Source organism: Mytilus californianus, unplaced genomic scaffold, assembly GCF_021869535.1.
Source record: "Mytilus californianus isolate M0D057914Y unplaced genomic scaffold, xbMytCali1.0.p SCAF_4, whole genome shotgun sequence".
NCBI classification, from domain to species: Eukaryota; Metazoa; Mollusca; class Bivalvia; order Mytilida; family Mytilidae; genus Mytilus; species Mytilus californianus.
Genome location: NW_026262690.1, coordinates 116,656,090 through 116,665,405, shown reverse-complemented (window position 1 = coordinate 116,665,405; position 9,316 = coordinate 116,656,090). Strand labels below are relative to the sequence as shown.

At 32.8% G+C, this 9,316-nt stretch overlaps 1 long non-coding RNA gene across 1 annotated transcript; it reads left to right on the top strand.

The window, feature by feature from the left end:
- The first annotated feature begins 475 nt into the window (after nt 1–475).
- LOC127739211 (uncharacterized) lies at nt 476–9,101 on the top strand. Its single transcript, XR_008000313.1, has 4 exons — nt 476–598; nt 1,702–1,824; nt 2,900–3,022; nt 9,003–9,101. It is a non-coding gene; the product is annotated as an uncharacterized LOC127739211 (long non-coding RNA).
- Nucleotides 9,102–9,316: the final 215 nt, after the last annotated feature.

Sequence of the window (9,316 nt, the reverse complement as noted above, 5' to 3'; positions counted from 1 at the left end):
CGAGTTTTAGAATTCAATCTTTTTCATGACTGACTTTGTATTACAGTACTAGTTGCATAATTCTGGTATTAAATAACTACTAGTGAAAATGTATGTTTGAATTCAACTTAGTTTGAGTGCGAACTTAAACCAAAATTATAAACGTTTTTGATTGAAAAGGAATTGTTAGGAATTAATCGTATTAATGCTAAAACTAAGATACATGGATTTAGTTACATTTGAATAAATAATAATGAATTCCAATGATAAATTTAGCTACTTATTTTGTCGTTATTCTTAATTCGTTAACGTTTGGAAAATGAAAATCTCTTTAAAGAAACATTATATTACATAATGCGGTGTGTTCTAAAAAAATTAATATTAGTAACTATTTTTTGTTATTGTAATTTCAACAACATTTGTCCTAATGAGAGTGAAATATTCAAATCCCTATTTCATTTCTTCTTAATTCTTATATATGATTGAAGAAACATCTGTATAAATGCACTTTTACATGATATAAATCAGCTGCCATATTCCAGATTACAGCCATACAAGATGAGAGGTATCCAGATACTGTTGTTTATAACCCTAGTGGTGACCGCGATGTCACACCCAGGTAAATTGTGTTTGATACGTTTCATTATTTTTTCGTTTTAAATTAATATATTAACACCACGAGTATATTTTTATTGTGTGCATCTGTTTTGTTTTCAACTCTCCTATTGTTTTGAATTTACTGAGATCATCTCATTTCAAAATGATGCACTGTTATGTTTAGGAAATTACATTTCAGTTTTGTTTCAGTGTTATAATTATGGCAAGATGACTTAGGCCTGTAATAACATTAACGGAACCAATTTTACTGCACCAGAAGCGCAATTAATATCTCTTCAGTGAAAATCAAGGCCGACATATTTGAAATCCAAAACAAATACAAACGGTGAAGAGCAGATCAAACGAAAAGGACATAAAGTATAGCCAAATTCGGAAACAAGGTTGCAGAGCTTTGCAAGAGGGACATACATGTATATTCTCTGTTGACCTGTTAATATTAGTAGAGCAATTTTTAAAAATTCTATATTCTTATATCAAAACAGATTTTACATAAAAGATAGCATAGGTGTCATGCTGTTAGAAATCATGACCCAGTTGTGTCGTGTGATATTTTTGACAAATAAAGATGCAAAATATTGTGTACACTGTTTTCATTTACGAAGTTGAACAGCATTAACACCGAAAATTCCGAAAAGTTGTGCGAAATACGGCTAAGGCAATCCATGCCTTGAGTAAAAACACCTTTAGTAGTTAGAGTAATTTAACATTTTAATTAATATAACATTGACTGTACCAATTTTACTTCACCAGATGTGCATTTCGATAATTAATGTCTCTTCAGTGATGCTCGAGGCATAAATATCGTAAAGTCCAAAACCTAATACAAGCGTTGAAGAGGTAATACACCCCAAAATACCCAAAGGTAAAGCCAAACCTGGACAAGCAATAAGAACTTAGAATCAGGGAGATACATACCTTAATTGGAAATGATTCAAAATTTCATAACAGCGAATTTAAATAAAACAATAAAAAAAAGGCGAAAGACCAAAGGAATATTCAAACTCATACTGGTAAACTTATTAAATTCCTCTGAAATAATTGATGTTTACGCTCCCCTTTATCTTAACTACATGTTAATCTACATCATACAATTTCATCTTATAGGTGATTCATACGACTCTTGCGCCAGTAACGAAGGAATATGCATGTTGAGCCTACCCTGTCCTGAACTTTACCATCATGATCCATATCACTTGTGTTTTGCTGGACAAATCTGTTGTCTTCCTGGTGAGTTGTAATTAATTTTGGGCGAATGTCTGCATTATGTTTCGACCAGATCATCGTTCCAGATTTCTATGATGTTTTTACTAAAAATCTAGAAAAAATGGAAACCAGAACGGTTGTCTGCGCCAATGCCAAAGACAGAAAAAGTGTTTCGAGTTATTAGGATTTTGATTATTATATTGATTTGTAAAGTTATTTTCTTCTTGCTGATTTTTTTACTGTTGTCTTTGTGTCTTCTTTAATACTTGTAGTTAAGGAGAAGTACTGCCATATGTCATTTTGGTGGATTTTCTTATTGTTCTATAATATACTTTGTTATTGGTGATTTATTTTTTTAAATTTGTGTTTCAACAATTAGCGTGTGATTATGTTTTAATTGAGTTAAATCTTTTAAGTTATTAATAGGTACGGAAACGAGCAGAACTTTGATAAACAACACAAATTTGCATTCCATATTGTGACACTCCCAAACTTATCCACTGTTTTAAACAATTCCATTGAATTATTTGTTATATTTTAAAATTCTATAAAAAATGAAAACAACATATATTGTATACACTGTTTTCGTTTACGAAGTTGAACAGCATTAACACCGAAAATTCCGAAAAGTTGTGCAAAATACGGCTAAGGTAATCCATGCCTTGAGTAAAAAGACCTTTAGTAGTTAGAGTAATTTAACATTTTAATTAATATAACATTGACTGTACCAATTTTACTTCACTAGATGTGCATTTCGATAATTAATGTCTCTTCAGTGATGCTCGAGGCACAAATATCATAAAGTCCAAAACCTAATACAAACGTTGAAGAGGTGATACACCCCAAAATACCAAAAGGTAAAGCCAAACCTGGACAAGCAATAAGAACTTAGAATCAGGGAGATACATACCTTAATTGGAAATGATTCAAAATTTTAAAACAGCGAATATAAATAAAACAATAAAAAAGAGGCGAAAGACCAAAGGAATATTCAAACTCATACTGGTAAACTTATTAAATTCCTCTGAAATAATTGATGTTTACGCTCCCCTTTATCTTAACTGCATGTTAATCTACCTCATATAATTTCATATTATAGATGGTACAAACCACACTTGCGCCAGACATGAAGGAAAATGCATGTTGAGCCTACCCTGTCCTGAATTTTACCGTTATGATCAATATCACTTGTGTTTTGCTGGACAAATCTGTTGTCTTCCTGGTGAGTTGTAATTAATTTTGGGCGAATGTCTGCATTATGTTCACTGCTTCAACCAGATCATCGTCCCATATTTCTATGATGTTTTTACTAAAAATCTAGACAAAATGGATACCAGAACGGTTGTCTGCACCAATGCCAAAGACAGAAAAAGTGTTTCGAGTTATTAGTATTTTGATTATTATATTGATTTGTAAAGTTATTTTCTTCTTGCTGATTTTCCTACTGTTGTCTTTATGTCTTCTTTAATACTTGTAGTTAAGGAGAAGTACTGCCATATGTCATTTTGGTGGATTTTCTTATTGTTCTATAATATACTTTGTTATTGGTGATTTATTTTTTTAAATTTGTGTTTCAACAATTGGCGCGTGATTATGTTTTAATTGTTTTAAATCTTTTAAGTTATTAATAGGTACGGAAACGAGCAGAACTTTGATAAACAACACAAATTTGCATTCCATATTGTGACACTCCCAAACGTATCCACTGTTTTAAACAATACCCTTGAACTATTTGTTATATTTTAAAATTCTATAAAAAAATGAAAACAACACTTTATAAATTTCATGCGTCCGAAGGGCTTTTCTGGATTTAAATTAACTAACAACGTTCAGCGCCGAATATTTGAAAGCAGGGATGTATCAGAAGCGAACCAGATGAAGAGCTTTATGACCGAAAAAGAACTAAAGATAATACCCAAATCCATCTATGGTCAACTTCAGTTTCTTTAAAATTCAAAGATGTTATAAACAGACAAATTAAGAAAGATGTGTCATAAATCAAGTCAGTACAGTTCTATACACATATAGAAATCGAATCAATTTCATTTTTAGTTCATCTAAACTATACAAAATTGTATACTTCATCTTACATAAAGTTCGTCTTATAGTCCGATTCTGTATTTGCCGAATTTGTTGGGCCAAGTATATTATAGTCCTATAATGTATGTAGTCTATGTCAACACATTCATTTAAAAAAAAAGCAATTTTACACAAGGTCTACCAACAAGACCTTTGTACATCACCAATGTGAAACTTATTCTCATTTCTCATTAATTAGTCTTTGCTGGCGATATACTACAAAAACTTTTTTTATTTTCTTTTTTGGTATTTTCTTCTTTTGGATGAATTAAAAGGTAAGTTAACCCTGTCACATATTAATTTCACTGCCCAGGAAGCTAGTCAGTGGTTGTTTGATAAGTTTGTCATATATTAGTGTTTTGTTTCCTTCTATTTGGAGTATTTGTTGTTGACAGCTCATCTCGATTTTTTCTGTTTGATCTTTTCAACCTTTAATAGACTTGTGACAATTAAGAGATTGGCATATTGTATAGACACCTGTCTATTGTTGAAGACTGTATATTGACTTTTATATATTGTTTGTTTAGTTTTTTTGTAATTGGGTTGCTGTCTCAACGATGTAAATCCTTCTGTGCGTAATGCAGATATTTGCCATATACATTTTAAATGTGTATGTAAATCATGTCTTTTAGTTTACTTATAAATGTGATATATATCAGGATTTTATCATACTTTTGGTGGGGTTCGTTTTGCTTAGTCTTTAGTTTTCTATGTTGTGTCATCTGTACTATTATTTGTCTGTTTGTCTTTTTATTTTTGGCCATGGCGTTGTCAGTTTGTTTTCGATCTATGAGTTTGACTGTCCCTCTGGTATCTTTCGTCCCTCTTTTATGCGTATTTTTTTTAGTGTACAATATTTACAATATGTGATACATATATATATATATATATACACGTATAAAAATACTATGAAAAGCACTTGTGAAATTCATGCGATTTACGCATATCGCTCGATATATGTATGACATTGACTTGTGTTGATCTTCATAGATACATCATACATAGTACTTTTACTACGAGACAGCAAACCATAAACCCCAAAACCCAAAAGACAAGTTCATGTTAAATTTGTAGGGCAGTATACCCTTAATTCATGACAGGATGTCAAAAACTTTAACTTTTATGATAAATGAAAACATGATAGTAATACGGACGTTTAAAAAAACGTCCGTAAATCGGATGCTTTAGAACGTCTGTAATACAGAAGATCTTTTTAACGGACGTGGTACTTTTTTTCCGTAAAACGTCCGTGATACGGATGTTTTACGGACGTTTATCATAACGTCCATTATACTTCCGTAGCTATTGTACCTGTGTAGTTGTTATGAGCCGAATTATCAGGGTGTCCTTTTAAAGGTTCGAAATCCGCTCATCATTGCTCACTATGAAAGAATTGTATAACAGGAAACAATCTTCATAGCAAAGGATTTTTTTTAGATATAAAAAAGCTTCATAGCGTATGTTTTTCTTAATTTTCATTTAATACCATCTCGGGTTTTTTTTGTAAAACCGTTTTTCGTATACATCCAATAATTTCCTGCTCCTATAGACTTTCATCATTCGAAAATAAAAATGACAGTCAATTAATGGTTGGATACATTCAAAGCAAATCCGTTTAAAAAACTATACTACATATGTAAAATAATAGTAAATAATAAGGTTAACAGGAATAAACAATGATACTGGACAACTACACAGATCACACAACCACAGATACCCGAGGATAACAGGAATAACCAATCATACTGGACAACTACACAGATCACCCAACCACATATACCCGAGGATAACAGGAATAACCAATGATATTGGACAACTACACAGATCACACAACCACAGATACCCGAGGATAATAGGAACAACCAATGATACAGGACAACTACACAGATCACACAAGCACAGATACCCGAGGATAATAGGAATAACCAATGATACTGGACACCTACAAAGATCAAACAACCACAGATACCCAAGGATAACAGGAATAATCCATGATATTGGACAACTACAAAGATCAATTAACCACAGATAACCGACGATAATAGGATTAACCAATGATACTGGAAAACTACACAGATCTCACAACCACAAATACCCGAGGATAAGAGGAATAACCAATGATATTGGACGACTACACATATCACACAACCACAGATACCCGACTCATACATCCGAAAGGGGCCTTGCTGTCTATGTTTGCTGTGTTTTGCTGGACAAATCTGTTGTCTTCCTGGTGAGTTGTAATTAATTTTGGGCGAATGTCTGCATTATGTTCACTGCTTCGACCAGATCATCGTCCCATATTTCTATGATGTTTTTACTAAAAATCTAGACAAAATGGATACCAGAACGGTTGTCTGCACCAATGCCAAAGACAGAAAAAGTGTTTCGAGTTATTAGTATTTTGATTATTATATTGATTTGTAAAGTTATTTTCTTCTTGCTGATTTTCCTACTGTTGTCTTTATGTCTTCTTTAATACTTGTAGTTAAGGAGAAGTACTGCCATATGTCATTTTGGTGGATTTTCTTATTGTTCTATAATATACTTTGTTATTGGTGATTTATTTTTTTAAATTTGTGTTTCAACAATTGGCGCGTGATTATGTTTTAATTGTTTTAAATCTTTTAAGTTATTAATAGGTACGGAAACGAGCAGAACTTTGATAAACAACACAAATTTGCATTCCATATTGTGACACTCCCAAACGTATCCACTGTTTTAAACAATACCCTTGAACTATTTGTTATATTTTAAAATTCTATAAAAAAATGAAAACAACACTTTATAAATTTCATGCGTCCGAAGGGCTTTTCTGGATTTAAATTAACTAACAACGTTCAGCGCCGAATATTTGAAAGCAGGGATGTATCAGAAGCGAACCAGATGAAGAGCTTTATGACCGAAAAAGAACTAAAGATAATACCCAAATCCATCTATGGTCAACTTCAGTTTCTTTAAAATTCAAAGATGTTATAAACAGACAAATTAAGAAAGGTGTGTCATAAATCAAGTCAGTACAGTTCTATACACATATAGAAATCGACTCAATTTCATTTTTAGTTCATCTAAACTATACAACATGATAGTAATACGGACGTTTAAAAAAACGTCCGTAAATCGGATGCTTTAGAACGTCTGTAATACAGAAGATCTTTTTAACGGACGTGGTACTTTTTTTCCGTAAAACGTCCGTGATACGGATGTTTTACGGACGTTTATCATAACGTCCATCATACTTCCGTAGCTATTGTACCTGTGTAGTTGTTATGAGCCGAATTATCAGGGTGTCCTTTTAAAGGTTCGAAATCCGCTCATCATTGCTCACTATGAAAGAATTGTATAACAGGAAACAATCTTCATAGCAAAGGATTTTTTTTAGATATAAAAAAGCTTCATAGCGTATGCTTGTCTTAATTTTCATTTAATACCATCTCGGGTTTTTTTGTAAAACCGTTTTTCGTATACATCCAATAATTTCCTGCTCCTATAGACTTTCATCATTCGAAAATAAAAATGACAGTCAATTAATGGTTGGATACATTCAAAGCAAATCCGTTTAAAAAACTATACTACATATGTAAAATAATAGTAAATAATAAGGTTAATAGGAATAAACAATGATACTGGACAACTACACAGATCACACAACCACAGATACCCGAGGATAACAGGAATAACCAATCATACTGGACAACTACACAGATCACCCAACCACATATACCCGAGGATAACAGGAATAACCAATGATATTGGACAACTACACAGATCACACAACCACAGATACCCGAGGATAATAGGAACAACCAATGATACAGGACAACTACACAGATCACACAAGCACAGATACCCGAGGATAATAGGAATAACCAATGATACTGGACACCTACAAAGATCAAACAACCACAGATACCCAAGGATAACAGGAATAATCCATGATATTGGACAACTACAAAGATCAATTAACCACAGATAACCGACGATAATAGGATTAACCAATGATACTGGAAAACTACACAGATCTCACAACCACAAATACCCGAGGATAAGAGGAATAACCAATGATATTGGACGACTACACATATCACACAACCACAGATACCCGACTCATACATCCGAAAGGGGCCTTGCTGTCTATGTGGTCTAAGGGGTCGAACTACTGTATCACTAGCCTGTCAACACTGAGGTTGTGAGTTCGAATCCGGCACGTGGAATATGTGTGTGACTCCAATCTTAATTGACTACAATTGTCAGTTTTCCTACCGAAGGTCGGTGGTTCTCTCCAGGCACTCCGGCTTCCTTTACCAATAAAAACTGACTGCCACGAAATAGCACAATAGTTTTGAAAGTTGCGTTAATCACTAATCAATCAATCAATCAATCATATACCAGAAATACAAACAAAGACAAGCAACTACGAAACACACATAATCATGATAGTCTCGTTAGGTACAAACACCAAATTAAGCAGCGGTGTTAAACATGTTTTACAAGCGTAAACAATTGGTTTTGATCGCAAATCTTTTCCTAGTTTCTGTTTGATTTATTCATTAATTTAAAGACTTGTTGGTTATAAACAAATCGTTGGGCCTATTTGTTTAAATTGTTTCTCATTATTTCACATCGGAGCCTTTTATAGCTGGCTATACAGTATGGGGGTTTCGCATTATTCTAGGCCGTATTGCGATCCTCAGTTGCTTGAATCAGCTTCAGTTAGACTTGGTGGGTAGTTGTCTCATTGACAGTCATACCACATATCTTCTTGTTTTATAATTAGACGAGTTAGTCTAAGAGCTTGTCATGATATCGAATACAACTATATAACTATTGTAAATGTCTGTTTGTTGACCTCCAAACGTTGTGTGGTTTTTTGTGTTGTTTTGGGTCTCATTACTGTCTCATTGACGTACACATCTTTTTATACATCGTCCTGAAAAAGCATTTTATCTGCACCTGGGGTGTAAGCAGTTTTCTATCATTATCATCATTATTTTTTTTAATTTCCATAACTTTCACAGGGTCTAAATTCAGCGACTAAACTGGTCGGGACCAAATTTATAGAACACTATCTACTAACTATTTCATAATGGGATTAATGATATGAGTATTTCTATATTTTTCAGATTTGCTAATGATTGGTTAATATTTGAATGAGGACAGTTATAGTATAAACGACGAGGAATTATTGTTTTAAATTAATCAAATAAAAAACTAATTAGATATGACTGTTTTTTCTGTATGTACACCAACACTCTAATTAGATATTCCAGAAAGATTGACATTCTACAATCATATGCCTTTGAGATTTCATCAACATTAGTATATTATCTATAATAAAAATTGTCATTTCTTATAAAAATAAGAAGTTGTGGTTGAATTGCATATAAGACAACTCTCCACCAGAGATCAAATGGCATAGAAGTTTACAACCACACGC